Source organism: Carcharodon carcharias, chromosome 30 (assembly GCF_017639515.1).
Source record: "Carcharodon carcharias isolate sCarCar2 chromosome 30, sCarCar2.pri, whole genome shotgun sequence".
Taxonomy (NCBI): domain Eukaryota; kingdom Metazoa; phylum Chordata; class Chondrichthyes; order Lamniformes; family Lamnidae; genus Carcharodon; species Carcharodon carcharias.
Window position 1 is genome coordinate 35,807,789 of NC_054496.1, and position 12,884 is coordinate 35,820,672.

Below are 12,884 nucleotides of genomic sequence, written 5' to 3' on the forward strand. Positions count from 1 at the left end.
GAATGTGACAGGAACAGCAGTCCGAGAAACGTTTTATGTCCCGGAGATACCTGTAATCCTGGGTGGGTTCGAAACAAGAGGGATGGAATTTCAGTTGAAATCCACGTGGGGTAAGTTGGAGATGGAGACAATCACTGAGAAAGGAGATATGGCTGTGAAAGTGGGTTTTAGTAAACACCTTGTCAAACACCAGGAGAGAAATGGAAAGCAATGAAGGTGAACAGGGCAAAAGAGAGATACGGAAATCTTGTCGCAGAGAGGAGCAAAACTTCTTCAAGGTAGGCATTTCTTGAAGAGGAGTGACAGTCAATTAAACACAGAGATAAACAGAGATAAAGATTTTATCTTGCACTTCACTCTGCAATATTCAAAAAATTATTAGAATATAATCCAATTTTTGAGCTATTTCTAAGGCATTATTAAGTAACCATTTAAAAAGTTGTAGATTCACTCTGTAAAGTTCAGGTAGCCTAATTCTTCTAGAATTCTAAAATAGTGAATTCTAAGCCCTGGGAGTGCCAAAGCTTTTTAAGAGAGTAATTTCTACTATAATTTACATGTAAAGGTGTATTATATTGTCTCTGGATTAGTCATCCAGAGACCCAGCCTAATGCGTTGGGGAGAAGGGTTCAAATCCCACCACGGCAGCTGGTGGAATTTGAATTCAGTTAATAAATCTGAAATATAAAGCTAGCCTCAGTAATGCTGAACGTGAAACTATCATCGATTGTTGTAAAAACCCATCTGGTTCACTAATGTCCTTTAGGAAAGGAAATCTGTCCTTACCCAGTCTGGCCTACATGTGACTCTGGACTCCCAGCAATGTGGTTGACTCTTAACTGCACTGTGAAATGACCTAGCAAGGTCAGTTCAAGGGCAATTAGGGATAGGCAACAATGTGCTGAGATATCTTTGTTTAGTCTAAATACTCCTGGGACAGAGCACATTTTATCTTAAGACCAGATCCATATCTAGCATTACTGACTTAAGCTCTGATAATGGTTTAAATTCTCTATTAGTTCAGAATATGTTTGTCTGAATAAATGTATCTTCCTGGAGGGTAAAGCTAGCAGATTCCGAACATGGAAATCCAAATTGTCAGGAAACAGAACTTAATTCTGGGAACTATAATTACCGGAACATTCCCAACATCCAATTCTGTCCTGATATAAAATCTGAAGTCTCAAGAGGCTGTGACCTTCACATGATTGGAAAACACGTCATTTGCAGCTGGAATCAGACACATTGCCATTGTACCACGAGCTCTATAGCAAAGAGTGGAAGCTGGATCCACATGAGGGTGACGGGTACAGACTGTCACCGGGGCTCTCGGAGTGTGACAGACAGACCCAGCAGCAGTCAGAACACATCAACAACAGCTCAGGATCCCGCTCTCTAATCCAGACACTGCCGGTGGAGAGCTGCCGGTCCGGACCTTAGCCGTGTCTGGGAGCTGCCTGTCTCTCTCTCGTTTTACTGTCTGGGACCCATCCAGGTACAGCTCACACACAGGCTCAGGAATCCCACTCCTAACAGATTCACTTCTCTAAACCTGGTTTAACATGAGAACACAATAGGAGCAGGAGTAGACCATACGGCCCCTTGAGTCTGCTCTAACATTCAATAGGATCATGGCTGATCTTGTGCCTCAACTTCACTTTCCCACCCACTCCACATATCCCTTGATTCCCCAAGGGATCCAAAATCTGTTCCTTCTCAGCCTTAAGTATATTCAACGATGGAGCACCCACTACCTTCTGGGGTAGAGAATTCCAAAGGTTCACAAACCCTCTGAGTGAAGAAATTTCTCCACATCTCAGTTCTAAATAATCGGACCCTTATCCTGAGTCTGTGCCCCTGACTTTCAAGATTCCCCAGCCAGGGGAAACAACCTCTCAGTGTCAATCCTGTCAAGCTCCTTCAGAATCTTATACGTTTCAATGAGATCACCTCTCATTCTTCTGAACTCTGGGGAATATCGCCCAATTTTACTCAGCCTCTCATCACAGGGACCAATCTATTGAACATTTGCTGTTCCACCTCCAATACAAGAAAATCCTTCCTTAAATATGGAGACCTAAACTGTGCACAGTGTTCCAGGTGTTGTCTCACCAAAGTGTTGTGCAATTGTAACAAGACCTCCTTATTCTTGTGCCCCAAGTTCTTTGCAATAAAAGCCAGCCTGTCACTTGCCTTCCCAATTGCTTGCTGTACCGGCATGCTAACTTTCTATGTGCTTGATACAAGTACACACAAGTCTCACTGCACAACAACATGTCAAAGTTTCATGCCTTTTAAAAATTATTCTACTTTTCTATTCTCGTTGCTAAAGTCAATACCCTACAGCTACACAGCATCTGACAACTTGTTCCCCATTCACTGAACCTGTCAGTTACTCTTTGCAGCCTCTTTGTGTGCTCCTCACTACTTACATTCCCACCTAGTTTTGTATCATCAGCAAACTTGGATACATTAATACAGTATTATTATTATTCTACATTATTGATCTCTTTGTCTAAATCATTAACAGGGATTGTAAATAGTTGAGGCCCCAGCTCTGATCCTTGCAGCAATCCACTAGTTAGCGGCTGAGAAAGCGAAAATGTCCCGTTTATCCCTACTCTCTGCTACTTCTCCATTGTCCAATCATCCACCCATGCTAAATGGAAACATGGATCCATGTCAGAAGTTTAATGGATAATTTGAGACAATTTCAGAAGTGTAAAAATGCAATTTTAGAAGCAAACAAGCTCTAACAAAATGGCCCAGGGAACTTGTTTTCAATAACATCCATTGCGTCCATGATACCGGACTGGAGTAACAGAGAATTCCTCTGAATACATTCAGAAATCCTTGGAAATACTCATCAGCTCTGACAGCATCTGTACAGAGAGAAATCGAGTTAACATTTCAGGCATCAGAACTGGACAAGTTTGAAAAGTCATCGACTTAAAGCAACAGGAGGGAGAGAAAAAGGACAATAGGGAAGCTCTGTGATTGCGTGTAAAACTGGGAGAGATTAAATGACAGAAGAGTTAGTCGTGTGGAGTCAAAGGGAGTGGAAATGGGACAAGTAAAGAAACAAAAGATGTGCCTCGAGCAGTTGTGCTGCGTTCCGAATGTGAGAACAAGAGTAAGAGCGAAACATGAAAAGAAATGGAGACAGTTTGGAGACAGAGATTCCAGTCTGTAATTGCTGAATTCAGTGTTGAGCCTGGAAGGCTGTAAAGTATCGAATTGAAAGATGAGGTCGGAATCTTCCGAGGAATGTCAATCACTGTCGGATTGCCACCCCGCTCCTACTTTCCTCCAGCACACCGGAGCGCCGCGTTTCTGACCAGGTCTTCCCATCCCGGCTTCTCCAGAAATGCGGAGTGAGCCTGAAATGGAACTGCTTCTTCATAGCGTCGGATCATTGGGGGAGGACAGGCCACGCCCCCTTTTCACAACACCAGCTGCTGGATTTTTTTTATTCATTCACAGGATGTGGGCTTCACTGGCTGGGCCAGCATTTATTGCCCATCCCGAGTTGCCCTTTAGAGGGTGGTGGTGAGCTGTCTTCTTGAACCGCTGCAGTCCACGTGGTGTAGGTACACACACAGCGCTGTTAGGAAGGGAGATCCAGGATTTTTACCAGTAAGTAAAGAGTTTAAATGTCCCAAAGCTTCTTTGGAAAGCTACAGAGAGAAGGTAAGTGAGTAAGGGGGGTGGCTGGGCAAGGGGTTAGGGTGTGTGAGGTAAATGGGTAAGGAGATGGGGTGTCAGGTGGGTAAGGTGGAAGCTGGGTAGGTTGGCATGTGGGTAAGCGGGTAGCTGGGGCAAAGGCTAGTCAGGTTGAGTCGGGGGAATGGGGTGTGCTGGGTGAGTCGGATGGAGCAGCTAGTCAGGTCGAGTTGGGGGTGTCGGGAGGTCAATGGTGAGTCAGGGGTGAGGGGGTAGTTGGGGGTCTAGTGGGAGTCGAGTGTGGGGACATTGTGAGTGATTGGTCGGTCAGCTGTGCAGTTACCCAGGAGTTAGACTTGGTTTTCGTCGGTCTAACATTTCCTGGGTATCTATTCAGGTAAGTACACGGGAACTGTCTGAAGTTGGAGACTTTTGCGGAGGGTCCCAGGGAGCAGGTGAATTGCCATCAGATGTTCAGACTTCCCTGGCAGTTCCCGTGGAGTCAGTGTGTTGGGACTTCTGATAATGTCCCATGGTGCATCTTCCGGGGTACATCCATCCGGACTCCGACTATCCTGAGAAAATCCCAAGATATTCTATAAGCATATCAATGGGAAAAGGATAACCAGGGAAAGAGTAGGGCCCATATGTGACCAACGGGGCATTCTATGGGTGGAGCCAGAGGACATCGCTAGAGTGTTGAATGAATAATTCACATCCGTCTTCACCCAAGAGAATGAGGATGAAGGTATGGAACTCGGGGAGAGAGACTGCGAGGTTCTTAAGCAAACTGATATGGGAGTGACAAGGTATTAGAGGTGTTGGCAGGCTTAAAAGTGGACAAATCTCCAGGTCCTGATGATTTGTGTCCCAGACTGCTGAGGGAGGCAAGGAAGGAGATCGTGGGGTCTCTGACACAAATTTTTAATTCCTCTCTGGCCACAGGGGAGGTGCCAGAGGACTGGAGAACAGCTAATGTGGATCCGCTATTTAAGAAGGGCTGTAGAGGTAAGCCAAGGAACTACAGGCCAGTGAGTCTCACGTCAGTGGTAGGGAAGCTATTGGAGAAAGTTCTGAAGGAGAGTATCTATCTCCAGTTGGAGAGGCAAGGTTTGATCAGGGATAGTCAGCATGGCTTTGTCAGATTGAGGTCATGCCTAACAAATTTGATTGAATTATTTGAGGAGGTGACCAGGTGTGTAGATGAGGGTAGTGCCGTTGATGTAGTTTATATGGATTTCAGCAAAGCCTTTGGCAAGGTCCCAAGTGGGAGACTTATAAAAAAGGCAAATGCACATGGGATACAGGGTAATTTGATAAGGTGGATTCAAAATTGGCTTAGTTGTAGGAGGCAGAGTGTGATGACAGGAGGATGCTTTAGTGACTGGAAGCTAGTATCCAGTGGCATACCACAGGGATCTGTGCTCACCCTATTATTTGTCACCTATATAAACGATATAGATGACTTTGTGGGGGTGGGGGGCAGTGGGGGGGGTGGGGGGTGTTGGCGGCGGTAGTATTAGTAAGTTTGTGGATGACACAAAGATTGGCTGGGTGGTTAACAGTGAAGTTGAGTGTCTTGGGCTACAGGAAGTTATAGGCGGGATGGTCAAATGGGCAGATAAGTGGCAGATGGAATTAAACTCTGAAAAGTGTGAGGTGATACACTTTGGAAGGAGTAATTTGACAAGCAAGTATTCAATGAACGGCATGACACTAGAAAGTTCTGAGGATAAAGGGACCTTGGCGTGTGTGTCCATAAATCTCTGAAGGCAGAGGGACATGTTAGTGGGGTGGTGAAAAGGCATATGGGACACTTGCCTTTATCAGTCGAGACGTAGATTACAAAAGTAGGGGGGTCATGTTGGAGTTGTATAGAACCTTGGTGAGGCCACAGCTGGAGTATTGTGTGCAGTTCTGATCGCCACATTATAGGAAGGATGTGATTGCACTGGAGGGGGCACAGAGGAGATTCACCAGGATGTTGCCTGGGATGAAACATTTAAATTATGAAGAGAGGTTGGATAGACTTGGGTTGTTTTTGTTGGAGCAGAGAAGACTGAGGGGCGACCTGATCGAGGTGTACAAGATCATGAGGGGCATGGACAGGGTGGATAGGGAGCAGCTGTTCCCCTTAATTGAAGGGTCAGTCACAAGGGGGCATAAGTTTAAGGTGAGGGGCAGGAGGTTTAGGGGGGATATGAGGAAAAACGTTATTACCCAGAGGGTGGTGTCAGTCTGGATTGCGCTGCCTGGGAGGGTGGTGGAGGCGGGTTGTCTCACATCCTTTAAAAAGTACATGGATTAACATTTGGCAGGTCATAACATTCAAGGCTATGGGCCAAGTGCTGGTAAATGGGATGAGGTAGGTAGGTCAGGTGTTTTTCATGTGTCGGTTCAGACTCGATGGGCCGAATGGCCTCTTCTGCACTGTGATTGTGTGAGATCTGGAGAACGCCTGTGAAATCAGCCTAAAAACTGAACACAACAAGCAACCAACTTACAGATAGAATCCACAACCCGAAGATTCAAACTCCAATACCCTCCGGACTGACCGAGCCAATCCTGAAGCACTGGCTCTTCCCTGCCTGTTATTGGATGGAGACAGCTGTTGGCTCTGTCCCACGGAGAGGAGTTTGTTCCACAGACCATGAACCAGCTTCCCCTCAATTCCCAGCTTGATCTGTAAATCCACCCACTGAAGCCTCAAAGTGTGATATATTCCCCTCACTGATCAATAATTCAACTTCAATCGTTCGCTCTTTTTACATTCCAAACGTTGATGCCCATTTTCATCAACATTTAATTCTCTCTCCCTCCTTATTTCATTTGTGCTTTTCATCTAAGACATTTCATCCCAATTATTGATGAGAGGGAGGAAATGAACAGAAGAGATTTACTAGAATGATACCAGGGGTGAGGGACTTCAGTTTTGTGGGGAGACAGGAGAAGCTGGGGTTGTTCTCCTTGGAGCAGAGAAGAGGCAATTTGACAGAGGCGTTCAAAATCCTGAACTGTTTTGATCGGGTCAATAGGGAGAAACTGTTTCCAATGGCAGACGGGTCGATAACCAGAGGACACAGATTTAAGGTGATTGACAACAGAAGCAGAGGTGACATGAGGAAACATTTTTTACACAGTGAGTTCCTGTGATCTGGAATGTTCTGTCTGATTGGCTGCTGGAAGCAGATTCAATAGTAACTTTCAAAAGAGATTTGGATCAATGCTGGAATAGAAAATGTCCAGGGCTTTAGGGTAAAAGCAGGAATTAGGACTGATTGTACAGTTTCACCAAAAAGGCAGCACAGACACGATGGGTCAAATGGCCTCCTGCTTTCTTGCATCATTCTCTAATTGTACAGACAGAATGTTGGTCCAATTCCCTCTGAGCTGGGAGAGGATCAAACACAGATACCTAATATAAACACCACACCCCAACCAACTGAACAAGCCTGTCCTTTACTCTCTCTTTCTCACAGCCTCTGCTCCTCACTTTTTCTGTCTTTCCAGCCTGTTCTGTTCCTCTGACCTTCATTCCTGACATTCTGTTGACCACGGCCGACTCACTGTCGCTCTCACTCCCACCATCTCTCCGCCCCTTCACCCATGTCCAAACCTCTCGGTTGAACAGCCTCCCATTTCTGCTCATCCACTCCATTAATATAAGAGGAAAACATTCTCCACCAGACATTACCAGACAGTCAACGTTCCATTAAGACAAGGTTAATATCCAATTCATTCCCTTTAAACACAGGGAGAACAGGTCTCCCTGTTCAGGCTCGGGGTCAGATGTGGTTTCACTCCCATTCGTCTGAGAGACATGGGAGTTGAAAATCACTCCTTGGATTCTCTCTAATTAAAATGGAGAAGAAACCAAATTAAAACTCTCAAAACCAGGGAGTGAACAATGGTTCTTCAATCTGACACAGTCCCAATGGAGTTATTTCCACCTCACTGTGAGCTAATCTTCTTACAAGGAATAGAATTCCCGGGGAAATTTCCCCACCGGCTCGTTCCTCACTTCAGGGGAATGGGACCCAACCAGATCTCTGAGCTCAGATTATGTTAATGTTCCGCTGATGATATCTTAATATTATCTGGTGTTGGAGCCACTTTTAATCAGGTTCATGAACAAATTCTTCCATCATCCCTTCTCCCACATTGCATCTCTCGCTCTCATTCATTCTTTATTCCTTACAATCCAGAAAGGGTTCGGAATCAGAGCTCACCCCAAATCCTCTGTACACAGACCCCCTTCTGTAACCCTGTTTGATCCAAGAGACCACTCTATAAATTACAACCCTTTATAAACACTGAACGCTGTCTCACAGTGCTGGACATGGAGTTAAATACACTGCAGTGTTTATAGATTGTTTTCCAGTTCACAGTCTGTTCCAATTCATTAGCTTCGGAAGGACGAGCAATCAGAATGAGAAACTGTACAAGGTCAATTGGCATCTGAATCACATTCAATTTCATTTGATTCAATGCTCCATATATACCAGGATTGCCAAGTGGTTAAGGTGTTGGACTTAAGATCCAATGGACATGTGTCTGCGTGGGTTCAAACCCCACTCCTGGTAGTTGTGTTTTTCAGGTGTTACTTGTCATCTTGCTGCTCAATTTAACAGAAGAAATAGGAGCACATGGTCCCTCGCGGCTTCTCTGTCATTCAATTAGATCATAACTCATCAAATCCTGGACTCAACTCCACTTACTATCCTGTTCCCCACAACCCTTAATGCTCCTGTCATTTAAGATTCAGTCTAACTCAGCCTTGAGTATATTCAATGAGCCAGTCTCCACTGCTCTCTGGGGTAGAGAATTCCAAAGATTCACAATCCTCTGAGAGAAGAAATTCCCCCTCATCTCTGTTTGAAATGGGTAATCCCTTCACACCATCATCCATTCTGTTGTTTAGTCACTCCTTCCTGTGGTAGAAGGGTCTAGCACATACAGGGTTAAAGTGGGACTGAGCCCAGTACCACCCACACAATGATGTAAGAAGGCACATGACTCAGACCGAGGGTCAGTGTGGTGTTGAACAGAGATGTATTAAGACCTGGACATGGAGTTAGCTCCTTGCCTGTACCCTTTACTGTGTATATGTATATCATTACAAATAGTTAATAAAGACTTGCTGTTAATATTCAGAAGACTATGAAGATTTCTTGAACAGATGGTGACCAACACCATCCCAACAAGGTGGCAGCTCAGGATCAAAAACCCTCAAGTTAACTAAAACGCGGAAAGACTAAGACCTGAATTTTACTCTCGGGATGCGCCTGAAGTCAGCATAGCCAAAGCGGATGTAAAACCAGCTCCCGGATATAAAACCCACTCTTACGCTTGGTGGCCAATTAAGGCCGTTGCAGTGTGAAACGGGATCGCCGGATGCTTTTTCTTTGTGGGGGGAGGGGTGCGGGCGGTGGGTGGTGGCGGCGGGAACTCGTCAGGCACCAGGTCCAATGGGGACCAGGCGGACTATTGGAAAACGGAAGAGGCAGCTCCCTGAAGGCTGCCAGGAGGCAGTTGGGTCACTGCCTGAAGACTCTAGTCCCTCGGCAGTGATGTTTTCATCGTGCCCTCCTGCCTTGGCCTCCCTGCTGGCCCTACACCAACTGAGCCCATGCCCACCTGGCCTCCTCTCCCTCCTGCCCCTCCTTTCCCCTTCAGGGGAGGTTCCACCAGTGGAATACACTGTCCCCATTAGATGGGATGCAGAGGAGCAGTGCCTTTAACATGAAGGAGCAACTGTGCTGTAATACTCAGGGGGACCTTCCAAGGAAGATGAGGACCTGCGATGCTGAAATGTGGGCTTGACAATCAAACGAGATGCCAGGAAACTCTGGGGCAATTCTGGACTCACACAGCAAAGGACTGGCAATGACCAGAGAAAGTGCTGCTGCTCCGGGGGCTTTTTATCCTGCCCGAGGATGAGGAAATGATAAAAATTTGATTTCTGCCCGCTGGTTTTGCCCAGTGCGACGAGTGAAAAACTGCACGGACAACGTAAAATCGCAGTCAATTGGCCCTTTAATTTTTGGCAGGCGCTGCTCTGACTCCCCAGTGTGCCCACTGATTTCTACCCACTGGTTTTGCTCGTGGAAATTAAATTCCTCAGCCTCTCGGGAACGCTGCGACTGTCCGATTCGGAAAGCAGCAAGCCTGCATTGAATTTGAACACCTCACTACTTGCAACAGTAATTGGCTGAACAAAATAAGTCCGCAGATAGCTGACCCATGCAGCCATTGTTAAAAATTTTCCTTTGAGAAACACGCTGCCACCATGTTGCATAGCCCACCAAACCCGGCAAGCGTGGGAAACTCTTTGTATGACAGTGAACAGTGAAGCCATCTTGGAAGCCTGTAAGCTCTTAAAGCTGTACCCACACTTTCAACATCTTTAACATGGATCACAATTCAACACTTCCAACTCCACTTGGACTAACCCAAGGCCCAGGCCAGTCACAGAATTAGGGGATTTGGAGAAATTTTTTTTTAAGCTGCAGCATCGCTTCTGGCTTAAATAAAAAGTCAGAGGAAGAGCAAGTATCACACTTCTTTAGTCTACAGGGCCAATTGTAGATGACATCATCTTAAGACAGAACATTAATGAGTCATTTGCCAAATTTGATGAGGTTTTAAAATCCTTTGATGTTTATTTCCACTTGCGATGCAAAAAAAATTGCAGAGAGCTAAATTCAACAAGAGAGTGGGACAGCCTGGGGAGCCTGTCGATTCTTCCATCAATGATCTCGACAGGATGGCAGACGGGTGTGAATATGGAGATTGGGAGTCTGAACTCATCAGAGACAGAATCGTGGTGGGTGTTGCAGACGATTCACTCTGACCTCCAACAATCTAAAGCTGATCTAACCCTGGACAAGGCAATCTGGATAGTTAGACTGTCTGAGCCACACGAGAAACACAGGACAACCCTAAGGGGAGAGAATACAACATGGGGCAGAAACAACCCTCAGTCCAGCTTATCAAAGTCACAAAGACACCAGGACAATCCAAATCAGGGAAAGCAATCCTATACTTACCTGGCAGGGGAGAGACCATGATCACGGTTGCTTCTGCATGTGTGTAAGGGTTGTTTTTGTGGGTATCATTTCTTTTACAGGGTGGTTTCAGCAAAGGCTCTGGCCTTTTTGCTCTTTGGTGTTGGAGGCTCTTCTGTGGCTGTTTGTTCTCTTTGAAGGGGTTTCAGTGCCGAACTGAACTTAAAGAGGTGATGGCTGCAACCAGTCACGCCCCAAACCAGGGGGTAGGTAACACCATTAGGGTGGCGGTGACAGACAGCGAAGGAGGTGCACCCATGGATTGGGCCTTCTTCTTTAAGCAAATCCTTTTGGAGTCATGTGGATTTGAAGCTCTAGAGATCTACTCCCTGCAGGATTTCCCCAGCACTGGATATTTCGACGTGACCTTCAGGTATGTTGCTGCCTGCGTCGAGTTCCTGAAGGTGTTTGAGGAGAAGAGACACCAGCCCGAGATGAGGATCCTGACGGTGGAGCCACTCTTTGCTCTGCCGTTGCAACGGGACCGTGTGGTGACGGTGGATCTCTACAACCCCTACATCCCTGTCGCCGACGTGCTCACCTTCCTCGCCAGGTACGTCGACAAGGTTGGGAGCTGCACCAAGGTTAGAGATGCCTTCGGGATTTGGACATGCAAACGCCAGGTTAAGGTCACGCTCAAGACCGACGGTAAGGGAGCCATCTTCCACCCTCCTTCCAGCTTCGCTTTCGGGGGAAGCTGTGGCTACCTTGTTTATGCTGGGCAACCCAAACTTTGTCGCTCATGCGGCAAGTCTGGTCATGTGGTGGCCAACTGCAGCACCGCCCTCTGCAAGACCTGCAAACAGGAAGGGCACCAGACAAAGGACTGCAAACAGACTAAGTGCTGCAACCTGTGTGGCGAGGCAGCTCACCTCTACAGGACCTGCCCCAAACACTGCCTCACTTATGCACAGGCAGCCAAAGCCAACGAAAGGGAAGCAGAAGAAATACTTCGTGTCACTACTACCAAGGACACTTGCAACACTCCAACCACCATGGCCGCCAGTGAGAACAACGGGACAAAGGAGGACACAGAGAGAAACAAGGTGGAGGAAAAAATTGAGGCAGCAGACAGCCAATCAACAGCACTGCCCCCTGATCCTCCCACTGCTCAGGAGAGCGAATCAATGGAGGAGGAGGAAGCAGCAGAAAATCAGCAGGGGGAGTGGCAGCTGGTGAAGAGAGCCAAAAGGAAGAAGGGGCTAAGAAGGGACCAAGCCACTTCCCAGACAAGTGACAAGAGGCGTCTCTCATCCGAAACAGATGACAAGGACAGCTGCTCTTCAGACGAAGATGTGCCAAGGCGGCACCTACAGAAGAAGCGGCAAAGCTCTAGGGAGTTGGAGGACGAGACACCCGAGTTCCAGAACATTGGAGACAATAAGGAGACCAGCGAAGCCCAACTTTGCCCACAACCCAAAGAGGCCAGCGCACCTCAGCCCTGGGAATCTGGGAGCAGTGAGGCGCTCAGCGCACCCCAGCTCCGGAAGCCAGGAACAGCAATGCCCCAGAGGGGGAGAGGATTGGAGAGACTTCTCCAACTGAGAACAATTCAAATGTCGTCCCTTGCAAGAACCCCCAGATGCCACCTGAGTGGAACATCTCCAATGGGGAGGTTCAGGACAGTTTCCTCAGCCCATCCAAAGTGAGGCAATTTCTGAACACCATGCAGGAGCAGACTAAAGGTCTGGGACTCTCAGAGCCTAAATGCTTTAAAATGGGTGTAAAGATTGTATCCGTAAATGTGCATCGCATTAAATCTACTACGCGATGTGTTGTGACCTTGGATTACCTTGCCAAGGTCAAAGCTGGCCTGTTGTTTCTGCAGGAGTATGCGATACCGCACCTCAGCTCCTACAGGCAATGGTCACGATGGTGGTCCCATGGGCCATCGATCTGGTTGGGAGGAAACGACTCTAGTTCCTCCAGCCTGGGCATTCTGCTGCGGGGAGGCAACTTCACCGTCTCCGAGGTTAAGGAGGTGGTGGGCGGGCGCCTCCTTGAAGCAGACGTAATGTACAAGAATGCTCCACTCCGGTTAATTAACGTGTACGCCCCGGCACAAAAGGCCGAGCGGCTGGCAGTTTTTCAGCAGCTCCCATTGCTGCTGGTGACCTCCAGGCCGGTCATTCTGGGCGGCAACTTCAACTGCAT

At 47.1% G+C, this 12,884-nt stretch overlaps 1 non-coding gene across 1 annotated transcript; it reads left to right on the forward strand.

Moving 5' to 3' along the window:
- Nucleotides 1–8,163: 8,163 nt before the first annotated feature.
- Nucleotides 8,164–8,246, forward strand: trnal-uaa. The gene has a single exon. It is a non-coding gene; the product is annotated as a tRNA-Leu (tRNA).
- Nucleotides 8,247–12,884: the final 4,638 nt, after the last annotated feature.